At 46.3% G+C, this 12,901-nt stretch overlaps 1 long non-coding RNA gene across 1 annotated transcript; it reads right to left on the minus strand.

Moving 5' to 3' along the window:
- Positions 1-1,669: 1,669 nt before the first annotated feature.
- Positions 1,670-12,577, minus strand: LOC104996504. Its single transcript, XR_826203.1, has 3 exons — positions 6,694-12,577; positions 6,192-6,252; positions 1,670-3,957 (listed from the first exon to the last, which is right to left on the minus strand). It is a non-coding gene; the product is annotated as an uncharacterized LOC104996504 (long non-coding RNA).
- Between the last annotated feature and the right edge of the window lie 324 nt (positions 12,578-12,901).

The following is a 12,901-nucleotide window of genomic DNA, read 5'->3' on the forward strand; positions in this document are numbered from 1 at the left end:
CTTCCCTAAAGTGACACATCTGGTCATTAACCATGGCTTTTTTCCCCCCCTAATTGTATCAGGAGACGATGCAGAATGTGAAGAACACTGTAAAACGTTGAGTATAGACAGACAGAAACGTCTTGGTGGATCAGAATTCCTCCTCCCACACCTCCCGCCACCGCACCCCCATCAGATCAGATCAGATCAGTCGCTCAGTCGTGTCCGACTCTTTGCGACCCCAAGAACTGCAGCACGCCAGGCCTCCCTGTCCATCACCAACTCCCGGAGTTCACTCAGACTCACGTCCATCGAGTCAGTGATGCCATCCAGCCATCTCATCCTCTGTCGTCCCCTTCTCCTGCCCCCAATCCCTCCCAGCATCAGAATCTTTTCCAATGAGTCAACCCCCATCAGTGCCTTTAAAAATACAAATTTCTCAGCAACAGGGATGGAAAAGTTTTCGTTCCTAATATGATCTGGCTCGAATAAAGTAGTATGAAAATTTAAAAAATAAAACGAAATCCTTCCTTACTTTTTTTTTTTTTCCTGTGGGGAGCCGGGTGACCGTCACAGTGCTTGCCGCTGCTGAAAGCTCCAAGCTCTGGAGCACTAGGGAACCCCTTGCTCTGGAGCAGGAACCCGATTTCGAGGCCCAAACGCTGCAACTCAAGACCTCTCAGCAGAGTTTAGGAGTGGAGCTGGTTCTCCGCCCACACACGTGTAGGGCGGGTTTACCGCACGTACGGGTCACGTGCCATTTGGTTACACCAACCTTGGGACGTTTTCCACCGGGCTGGTCAGATAGGGGAAACAAATCGGAGCGCCAACAGAGGTAATATCTTAATTAACCAGGGTCCCCATGGAGACCAGAGTGTTTCAAACACATCCCATTTTTTACCAAGAATTTTATCCCCAACAACTCAGCTGGGGAAGACTCTGAAAGCAGCGCATTTTGGGTCCACGGGCTTCACTGGACCAGCAGAGCGCTGAGCACGTGGGAAACACGTGGGAAGGCCTTGCCTCCCGGGAAAGAAAGTGATGCCCCGGGGCCTCGCTTGCGCAGGTGTGATGGATCTCCAGCTGTTGCTGGGAAGTCTCCTCCCAGGCAGCCCAGCAGCCCCGAGGCTTCCAGAAAAGCCTGTCCCGTCCCAAACCACTGCTCCTTCCCTGGAAGGGAGAGCTCTGGTCCAGATCTCCAAACAAAACACGTGCGCTTTCCTTCTACGACACAGTGGTGAGGAACTGCTTCGCTTTGGGACTTTAAACGGAGAAAAAGAGGAGGAGAAAAAAAGGGGGCGGGGAAAGTCTGGGGAAAATGAATAACGCAATAGTCTTTGGGCATCAGGACAGAACCGCCAGTAGGCACTACCCACTGAAGCGAAGGAACGAGACAGCGCTTCTCAACTGGGGTCCAGAAGATCAAAATCGGTGAAAGGGATTTCTGCTCCCTCTTGGCGACCCTCACCGCTGGGCGGAGAGCGAGGCCAGGCCTGCGTGCCCAGCAGAGTCCCCTGGCCTTCTGAAAAGCAGTGCAGGATTTCCAGCACTGTCAGGCGTATCTATGCACCCCAAGATGCTTTGAAAGGACTTTGAAGTGGGGGGGGGGGTTGGGGGCGGGGTGAAATAAGGAAGAAAAAATGTAAAAGGAAACAGGAAATTCTATTCCCTATTTCTTCAAGTCAGCCCAGTAAGAGACCCGGACTGTCAGCTTCCCCCCTGCCATTTCTTGTGCATCAGGAATGAACCTCATTTTAAAATATAAACAAGCCAGAGGCACACCATGGGGGGAGGCTCAAACCCTTTAATTAACCACCATCGGTTAAAAAAAAAGTCTCCACTTGGATTAAGTTTGGGGTAGGGGTTCAACCCTGGTGTCAGAATCCCTTTAAATAATTGCTAACACTCTCCCCACCTCCCGCCCCAATGACTGAGGACTCTGCTTGGCTGCTGGCAGGAGCCAGAGAAGAAGAAAAGAAACTTTGTCTGTAGCACCCAATTTAAAGGAGGCAGTGACCTCAGGGTCAATTTCAGATCAATCCGATTCTCACCTCCACTGCCTACCTGCTAGCAAATGAAGTTACTGTGCTTTTCTATAGACTGAAAGGGCTAAAAGGAAATTGTCATTTGCTGCAAGTGATGACCCCCTGTTAGAGGATGGATGCTTGCTGAAAGGAACATGGAAAACACCTCCCTTCCTCTTTTTTGTCAGTCTCACCTCACCAGTGATTAAGGTGTAAGATGCACCCCTGGCTTGATAATTAGGTGTTAATATCTTCCAGCAGCTTATACTGGAGGTCAGGGCTGTGTTGTCTCCAGTGACAATAACTGTAATTCCCACAGCTGGTCTGACTTGCCCACTCAACACCTGACACTCCTTCTCCCTCCCCTCCCCAGTATTAATTCCCATCTGAAATTATATAAATGCTAATGGATTTATTACGTTTCCCGTAGATGCTGGAAAGAGAGGCACTCTGAATTCTGCCACTGCTTTACTCTTGTCCCAGCATTTTCCAAATACTGCAAAAAAGAAAAAAAAAAAAAAAGGAAAAAATAAAAGCAAAACCAACCCTTCTGCATAGCTCATTTATTGCTGATAATTTCATTAGGTGCCAGGAAAAGCAAAAAAATGCAGACACTAAACAACAGCTTTACAGTGATTTTTGGATCGAGGAAATGAAAGACTCAGCAAGCTGGAGGCGAAGAGAGTTTCAACATTGGCATCTGTGAACGGCAGCAATAAATCTGAGATTCTGGCAGGTGACTGAATGTGTGCTTTTAGAAGGAAAGCTCTTGACAGAAGCATCGTTTTGTTTTAAATAACGATTGCTATACTCCTGTGCAAAAACCCTTCTCCCTCCCACCATGCCTGCCCCCACCAAATGCATAATGTCTCTTTCTTTAAGATAGCCCCCTCAATAGCATCCTAAGGACCACTGAAAATAATGGGACTTCATTAAGCTGGTTGCCCTGTACTTGCTCTGCCATAATTGATCGATTAAACCTGCTCACAAGTGGGGCCAGTGTCCGCAGAAGGACGTTAGGCAGCCTTGTGTAGGAAGGAGGGTAGGGGGGTGGCTATCTAAACAAACAACAACAATTTGATAAGGTAAGCCCCGGTACTAAACAGTTTAAACAAAATTATTTTCCCTTCCTTTCTCAGTGCCAGCACACACAGTGATGTCATTTGCTGAAGATACACTCCTGGAATCTCTGAGGGGTTGGTCCACTCTCCAGATCTGCATGCCAGACTGCACCCTACTCTTTGCTGTCCTCCGCAGCGGGGCACTTACTCTGAAAGTGGAGTCCTGAGAGGCCCTGAGGGGTCTGCAGTGAAGCCAGAGTCCAGGCCAGCCACTGTTCTCATGCAGGCTTTTCAAACACAGGCGCTGAGAAGTGAAAACTTAGGTTCTGTGTTTTTCATACAGCCTTTGCCTGAGAACACCTGATTTACCATTTCTCTTAAAAGATGTTGATGGACTCTGCGAGGGAAATAACGGTTACAGCATCTGTAATTCTATGTCTGAATTAAACAGCTGTGCTCAGGAACCCACATGGACACTGGGCATCAGGCATCCATGCTTGCATTTTATCTCTGGGTGATCACGGGCAGCGATGTGGGAGGACACGTTATACAAAATAGAAACGAGATTCTGGAGTCTTTTACTGTGTTTTTGTTTATATCCCAGCTGGTAACAGAGTAAAGCCTCCCTTATGTTGGTTTGAATTCACATTGGTACAGTCAGGATAAAACATTTTCCACCCAGCTAACTGTAAGATTAGGAAGAAAGAAAAACTGATGGGTACTTAGAACCTGGGGCAGAGCTGTTTGTACGAATTCCATCAGGAATCTCCCACGAGTGACGGGAAAGCTACAAACAGGCCTCTCCCCTGTGTGTGTCCCACCTGCCCTGCCCCAGGGCAGCTCTGTTAAGGCTCGGATGCATCCGGGTGGGTCTGAGAGAATATCAGGAACATCTGTAAGGGTAGAGCAGACACATCAGCTGGCTCAGGTCCACCACCACCTCCTGAAATTAGCGTTTCAGCACACAAGACGAAAGAGCGTGTATTAAAGGCCTGTCTGCTTTCAGTTTTGGTGCAAGCTATGAGTAGCTGTTAATCTCCTTTTGACAATTCACCCTAAGAGACAGCCTCCGAGGTGAATTCCAAAGCCACCCTTGGCCTTAGGGTCACGCAACACCATCACCTGTTTCCATGGCAATGATGCTAACGTGACACCTGACCCGGGGTGCTACCATGGAAAACACTGACATCAGACAGCACTGTGGGAGCACTGATGTCTTGGCGCATTAGAAGTCCTTCCTTAGAAGGCACGACCTCGACAAATCACGCACTTGGGCAGACTTGCGTGTGTTAAGGTGAAGCATGCACTAGTGGGAAATGTGCAGATCAAGAGATGCTATAGAAATGGAGCATTTCATCTGTTGGTGACAGCCCTTAGGATCGCTATTTTGTAATAGTACCAAGAACCATAATATAATCTAGACTATGTTTATGAGAATAAATAAAAGGTAATTAAATGCCTCCCCAAATGGCTTCTAATCTAATTCTCAGACTTTCGTCTAGAAAATGGCCAGAAATAAGCCATGAAGTTGTATGTAATAGAAATCAACAGGAGAGTAGAAAACTACAGTTGCCCATTTCTGGCTTCTGGGACTGAAATCTCTTAACCAAAGTGACTTTCTAAAAATAAACTAACTCTCCCAAGAGTATCACATATTAAACTTTTCATATATCCACTTATAATATCTAATATCACAGAATAACTTTGAGGAATTGTTCTCCTACCCAATGTCCCCATCTGGCCAAATGCCTTTCTCATCCTGGTTCTCACCTGTCAATCATGTGCACAGCTGAAATTTGACTTCTCTCCCACCAGTAACCTTATATGAAGTATTACTGGGGGGGGGGGGTCAAGACCCGTGTGAACCTTGCCTTAAAAGTTCATTAACTCTTTGCTCAAAATGGATGGTTTCAGTGTAACAAAACCTGCCCGGTGGGTCTTGATCATCCTATTTAATAGATAGCTTTCAAACTTCAATTATAAAGACAGGGAGAGAGGAAAGGGATAAAGTTTTGATACAGCATGCATACACGAGAACACACAAATTAATCCCAATGGTATACACTAAGTTAAAAATCTACATATGAGAACTATTAAAGAAAATGTTAATTTTGTTTAAGGCTAGGAAAGAAATCATGTTAAACAGTCACAGTCCAGTTACTCAAAGACTTTCCCAATAACAGTATGTAAAAGTAAGTAATCAGATACCATGTTTGAAGACTAGGGGGAAAATGTGGGTCTGTTTTCTGACATTCTCAATTCACTGGATTCTTAAAGTGTCTCCTTGGCAAAGAGTAGCAATTTGACAGTGTGACTTAAACCAAAAGCTGTATTTCATGCAAATTTCTCAGCAAGCAAATTTCATTAAAAAAAAATCAAACTTCATTCCATTAGCCAATAAGAGGTAACAGGAATACATAAAATGATAATGCTAAATACTTATTGGTGTAAGAGTGTTGGTCTGGTTCTCCAAATGAGTAGGATTCATAATTAAATTCACCCTGGGAACCTTGTAATTGCAAACCCATTTAAATAGCTTAATTTCAAATTTTTTTTTTGTCAATAAAAATCAGATTTCTGACCCCCATATCCTCCTTCAGCCTAGTGGGGAGTGGCTCCAAACTCACATTTGGACGCAGAGGAGGGACACAGTGTGTTTTGAAATTACACTAACTTTTCCAAATGTGAGCATGCAGTGAGTTATAGGAGACGGTAAATTTGGAATGGTTATGTGAAGCCGGCCAATGGCCACAGATTCTAACGGCACAGATTGGCCCAGATTGTCTGACATTCGGGCAGAGAGACTGAGCAGCTCTTTGGGAGTCGAGAGACTCATGCTGGTTCAGGCTGAAGGTCTGAGATCCGCTCAGACTGGCTGAGAGCTCTGTACCCTGCGCCTCCGTGAAGACAACAGCGCAGAAAGGCATGCATGCTCGTCTCGCAGTCGCCAGCCTTCTCCTCAGCATCTGGCATCACCACCGATGTACGCGTGAAACCCAGACACTACGGCTACGAAAGCAGGAGACTTTCACACCTGGAGAATGATCCGCATTCCTCACTCTCTCGCTCGCTCCCTCATGGAAAATGCATTAAAACAAGCACATGCAAATCAGAAATCAAGATGTACCTCTTTGACTTCGGGCAACAGGATTTTTCACATCACTGATGTAGAGGATTCCCTTGGGTACCTGATTCAGTAAATATATTAAAATAAACAAAGGGTCATTAATAACCAGGAAGAGGGCTTTATAAGGACAGCATGTTCAAGGCCGCCTAACTAGCTAGGAGAAGGGCAGAATGAGAGCCAAAGAAGAGGAATTTAGGTCCACTTGCTTTGGCAGCCTGGTCTCAGCCCTGCCAGAGGAAGGGTTCGCATGGAAGAGAACGGCGTGGTGTGCTGCGTCAGCGCCCCCTCCACCCTGCCTCTGAGCCTGTGAAGGTGGAGACAGTGATGTCCACTGGCCTGGCAGCCAGCATCAGCCCTGAAGCTGCCCTCAGCTCAGAGAACCAGGTGATCCCGGGTTCACAATGGATGAGGACTGAAAGGTCTCTGATGGGTGTCCCCCAAGTGTTCAGACCGAGCATCCCTTGGGGAACCAAACTGGCCCACTTTTCCCTGGCTTCATTACCTAGACCGATTCTCTTCCATCTTCCCCCCTCCTCTTCCACAGACAGGGTCTATTCTGCTAGTACTGCTGACCTTAACTGTAGACATTCTCTTAACAAATACAACTGTTTAGAGATCACTCTTTTATTTATTAACTTCCACTCTGTTTAAATTAGTAGCAGGGAATGCTTAGAACGGTAATATGAAAATGAGGTTGCTTTAAAAAAAAAAAAAGTCTTTTTTGCTTCACAGTGAATAACAAAGCACAGTAATTCAAAGTAGTTCAGCTTTCTATGGTTCAAAAACCCCTTATTGCTATTAGCTGTACTAATGTAAGTGGCAAAATAATTATCATTTACTGTACGGAGTCCAATATTTTCCAGACAGCAGTTTAATAACAAAGCAGACCTGTCATTTCTCTGTATAGTTAGCCATACTCTACAAGTGCAGACTGTCAAAATATATTTAAAATCTAATTTAAAAAATTCAACATGGTTACAACAAATCTGTGTACAATAACTGTGATAAACCAGTAAGTCGATCTAATTTTTTTTCCAGTGTGGAGATTCAGTTATTCTTCTTTAATCTGCCCCACTTTTATTTGAATTACTTTACAATTGGTGTGAAAAAAATACACGATACATACACCTGCTGAAATATCTCGGCTGCTGTAACTGACATCGACTCTTTTACTTAAGTTTTCATTTAGTGTAACTCTCTAATTTTTCCAATGTCCTTTATCTAAACAGTCTGACTATGCATTAAAACACAGATGAATAAATTTGGACTCATATCTGTCAGAGCTGTCCCAAATACATTTACGGGCTTTCATCCACATTTCATGTTAGAAGTGATTTTTTTAACATTAAGGCACAAACTACTCTTTTTCATGTCAGAGTATATACTAATCTTTTGCCAAATATATTATTTCTATGCCAAAAAAAAAAAAGAAGAGATACAAAAAACATACTGATGTTATAAAACCTGGAAGTGTTATCCATGATATCAATTGTTCTCCATTTCAAGTTCAAGTGGCTAATCTCAAAAAACAAACAGAAGACAAAACAAAACTTCCCATATAAGTTTACTTAAAAAAAAAAACAACAACCTTTAGGAACAACAGATTCCGTTCTAAACACAAGTGAATAGAGTATAAAAGCTTCAGAGATTGTGGAGGGAATATTTTTAATTCCTTTGGGGCACTGCAAACATATGTTAAGCTTCTGCAAGGAATATTTTACATGACATCATAGACTCGTGAAGCATTCTTCAATTTTAGAACAATATTACAAAGCAATAATTGAACCGAGACTTTGCAAAAATGCCCCTTTGCCTTCCTGACCAGCTCATTGATAGCCTCTGTTATTTTTGGAGAAAAAGAATCGGGCCTCATTAAATGTGATATTTGGCATCTTGCCTGAAATCTCATAAAGTAGATGTCCTTTTTAGATCATTGGTGTCATTTTCCTCAAGATGACCTCTATTCACTGGCCACCTGGGGAACCCATCCTGTTATCAAGGCATTTACTTTCCGAAGCAGGGGAGAGAGAGTCAGTTCGCACACATGAATAGGGTCCAAAAGCCAATACCGTGTTCTGTCCTCATCACCTTCACCCAGCCTAGTCACCAGGGAAGAATGGAGGGGGCAAGGGGACCTCGCCTGGGAGCAGAGAGGAGACTCTTGAGCTGGACTGCACCGTCAAGTCCAGGCCAGCCATCTGCTAGCACAGAGCCTCCATGAGCGGGATCTATTTACCTAACAATTAAATGGTACTTTTTAAATAGCATAGGAATGTGCAGTGGTACTCCAAGGAAGATTTGAAAAGGTCTCGTGAGCAGTACAGTGCACAGGGCGCCCTGAGAACACACAGGTGGTCAGCACGCACCTCCTCACTGCCCTGAGTCATGCCAAGTCGGGCCAAGGTTTTATGGGAAGATCATCTTCGGCCATTCAGGCCAGGTTTGGCTCCCGCCTACCAATATGTGGAGTAGACCGAGGAACTCCTATGATGTGCTCATTAGTATGTCCTGATGTGGAAACTGCAGATTCATCTTTTAATAGCTTCCCCCTCTACAATGTATTAAAGAGCTTCACAAGAAGGTAGATAGATAGATAAATGGCAGATGAAAGAATATGTTGGGTTCACTGCCTGAAAACAGACTCAACCATCATCTTTTAACCGATTTCATCTGAGAATCATTACTGCAGGCTTCCCCCATCCTAGCAAAAAGGACTTTAGTGGAATCTGGCAATGTAAAAGCGGCTCAGATGCCGAGACCCTTGCATTCCTTTCATCATATATATCTGCACATTTATGAATCCTTCCCTAAGAGGAGAAGAAGGGGAAAAGGGGAAATTTATTTAAGAAGGTGCAGAGATGCTTAATTATGTTACACTGAAGGATCTAAAAAACTGAAGGTCCCTATAAGGGAAAAAAAAAAAAAATCCCACATGGAGGGGCTCTTTCCTGAAATGAGTAATTTTAAACTTTGTCCTTTGCAGACAGTTCCTGAGTGTCTGAGATTCAGCAGCCACTGTGTTAAACCTGGGAATGCAAGCGAGCCCCTGTAGCTGGAGCTATGGGTGAGATCCTAACGAAGTTTGCTTGAGTGACTTTCCCCTACAATAAGCATCAAACGGTATCAAGGCAAATCCCAACTGTAGTATGGAGATTTCTAGAATGACTTAAAGCAGGTTATCTGGATTTCCTTCCCTTTCTCTTTTGCCTCTTCACCCTGTCTGTAACCAGAGAAGAGGAAAAATAAAATAAAGCTAGATCTGGAAAATGGGCCAGAAAATTAACAGAGTAAAAATCAAATGACCTGGACCTGAAGATCTTACTTCCAGAAGGTTCCTGGGGTGGCTGGAGTGTGGTGTGAGGGTCCCAAGTGAAGGAGGAGCGTTTTAGGACTGAATCCTGCTTCCTCCCTCCATGCGCCCACCCCTTAGCTCAGCAGAGCAGGTCATTTGCACGTCCTCAAGGCCTCCACTGCGGCTCGGGTGGTCCTCCTGGAACACTTGAACCAAATCCCAGTACACGTCCAAGAAGCGGGCTGGGCCCCGGCCGCACCAGGAGTGATCACCAGTGGTGCCCCAGGCGCAGGGGTGGGCTTGGCCATTTCACAGGGGAGTCGCTTTGCGGGCAGAGTCCTCAGCCTTCGCTCCGCACCCTGGGGCGCCGCCGGGGCCTGGGGCACGCAGGGACTGCCTGTGACCTCAGGCGGCAGCCGGACCCCACCCCGCGAGCCCTGTCCTTCTGCACCTGCTGATGGCCAGGGGATCCTGAGGGTGGAGAGCACTCCTGGCTGGGCAGGGCTGCCCAGAGCGAAGGGGCCCCAGAAGCTGCAGCCATGCTTAGACACCCCAGAGCCACCTCCCAGCTCTTCTCCTCACCCCAGCCTCTGTCTACACGGGGACTGGCACAGGAGCGGGTTGATGGGCCCCGAGCCCCAGCTTAGGTGACTGCTTTCCGGTCCAGTGCAGTGACTTCTGAGTCTCTCTGATGGCCCTGGTGACTAGGCATGAAATACAGACAGAATCCTGGGATGGGCCAGGGGCCAGGCGATCAGGGGCCGAGGCCCTGGAGCTAAGGACGTGGCAGTTGTCTTCAGGGATCCTGGGGACTCAGGGTCTGCCACCAGCCTGTCAGTCATCCTGCAAATAAATCCGGTCTGATGGGAAGCAGTGGCCCCGGGAATGACCTAGAGTTGACCCCTGGCGATTAGGGGTCAGAAGCCAAGGTTGGTCTCTGTTAGTGACACCACCACCCCCCACCCCAGCCCAGCCCCTGTACACCAGCTAGCTGCCCTCTGCTCCGCTTTGCTTCCTGGAAAAATCCCCCAAAGGAGACCAGAAATCCACTTCTCCAGGCTTCCGGAAGCGGACAAAGGCATGGAGAATGAGGAAAAATTTGAGGGGGGCAAAAGGGAACACGGCTCTGCTGGCCAGGGTTTTCAGCTCAGGGCACCCTTCATGGCCTCTTTTTCAGCATTCTCTTGGGACAGGGACAGGGGTGGGTGTTACGCCTCCTCTCCCCCTTCTACAAAGGTTTCGTGGCCTCGCCTATTTCCTACCCGAAAGAACCAACCGCAAGGAAAAACCATTCTTTGGAATCTCAGCTTGGAAACGCTCAAGGCTGGTGATCAGAATATTTAGAATAGATTCAGAATCCAAATCCCCCGTGTGTAACTCACACCCAGGCAGGGCTGGGCTGGGTGGGGGCCAAGGGGGTGTGGGGGTGAGCACAGAAGTATTTCCTCTCCTCTCCCGCCTCCCAAACCTCCATAGACCACCCCTCCCTCATCCTCCCTTCTTGAATTAATGCCCCTTTCTAATCGTAACTAAAGGTCCAAGAATCTGTGGAGAAGGGAGGAATGTGATTTTGCAATCCAAAGTCCTAATTATAGGGGGAAAAAAATAGTTATTTGACAAAAAGAAAGGGAAGGAAAAGGAACTGTGTGTTGAACGGGGAAGAGGTGCTTGGTAGATGGTTATGATTTGGATTGAGAACTGTGCATTCCAATCAGAGCCTCTCTGTGGAAAATGCATTTTGTGAATTTCTAAAAACTGTCCAACTCTGATGCACTTTCATAGAAAGATCCAATTTCTGTGTGCCGCTGATGTGTTCTTCCTATCTTAGCCTTGTTGTATTGGGCAAACTTAGGGAAAACACACAAAGGGCTTTCAAAATTAAACAATGAAACTGTCACGATGCCATCAGACCTACTGTGGTGACCATAGAAATATGGGCACAGCACATCCGACTGGTCCCAAATGCCCCCACAGCAAAGTCACAGGCTGATATATTCATAAATGCCCGAAAGTTAAGACATTCGCAATTTCCTCTGAGCTCTTAATTGGGGTTCGAGCTTTAAAATTGTTTTCAAAACAGAAACACATGTGAACATACAGGGAGGAAATGGACAGCGGAACCTGGCCTGCACCTGTGCAAATGTGCACGCTGGGGGACATGCCTTCGAAGGCTTCGTCACAGCTCTCTCTGGCTTCCCTCATTTCTCACCTCCCACAGACGCTATGGGGACGGGCGGGGAGCTGCGGGTTTTGCTACGCCTTCGTGCTGAGCAATTTGATTTGCTTTGTTTTTTGTTGTGTCCCTCTCGAAAGGGTAAAGATGCTCCCACATTGTGGCCGGACTGTACTCCTTTATGCCCTGACAGTCATGAGACAGCCTGGGAGACTGAAACGCTCTCACCCTGTCCCTTACCCCCGCTGGAGAGAAAAAAAAAAAAACAAAAAACAAAAAAATGCCCAGACAGAGCTGGGTTTGTTCACGAGCCCCGGGTGGAGCCAGGCTTGGAGAGGATTCCCCTTTTCTGGGGCTGTGTGATGTCTAGATTTTGAAGATTTATATCAAAAGTGAGAAAAGCAGTGTTATCAAAAGGTGGGTGAAGGCTCCAGCTGTTTTTTAAACACATGCAAAAATGGACAAATAGACACATCCGCGTTCAGTGGTCTGAAGGGCTGGATCACCTCCCTGATGGCTCCTGTCTGCCTAGTGTTGGACTCGGGACATCTTTTAAATTTGGGATGGGCCCGCGGTGAGAAACAAACTTTAGGTGTCTCTCATTTTCCTATTGACAGCAAGGAAGGCACCGACTCCAAATTATTCATGCAGCCTCCTGCAGAATCATCAGAAGCGGTGAAAAGTGTAGCCTCTCATGGAGATGTCTCTTCCCTAAAAACGAAGGCATTTATTTCTTCAAAGAAAAGGGACAAAATTTAAGAGCAAATCAAATGAAAGTAAATCTCAGTGGGGAGCCTGGCAGATGAGCAGTCTAAAGCGGGTGAATCAGATTTCCTAGCCTCTCTGATCGCACATTTATGTAAGAAGTAAGGTCTCCGAGCCTGGCTGTGTGTTTTACTGCCATGGAAATTAGCCGGCTAAAGCTTGTCACTCAGGGACCTCAGTCTTCCAACCTATCTTGGTTAGTCTTTAACTACCAACAGGCAAAATGTGGCAAGCAAACTTTTAAATATATTGATCGGCCTAGAATGGCGGGTGGAGTGCATTTCATCAAGGGTGAACACGGAAGTAAGCTGGCCTAAACCAAAACATAAAGACAACGGCAAAAAACCTTCTAACTTCGGGACTTGCGAACCTTTGAACATGTCAGAAGCCACTTGGGTCATTTCAGACAAGGACATGCGGGGAATGCGGCTCCTGGGACAGCTGCACCCCGTGTTTGCAAGGCTGGTTACCATTTGCCCC

The sequence above is a fragment of the Bison bison genome, unplaced genomic scaffold, assembly GCF_000754665.1.
Source record: "Bison bison bison isolate TAMUID 2011002044 unplaced genomic scaffold, Bison_UMD1.0 scf7180017864295, whole genome shotgun sequence".
Taxonomy (NCBI): Eukaryota; Metazoa; Chordata; class Mammalia; order Artiodactyla; family Bovidae; genus Bison; species Bison bison.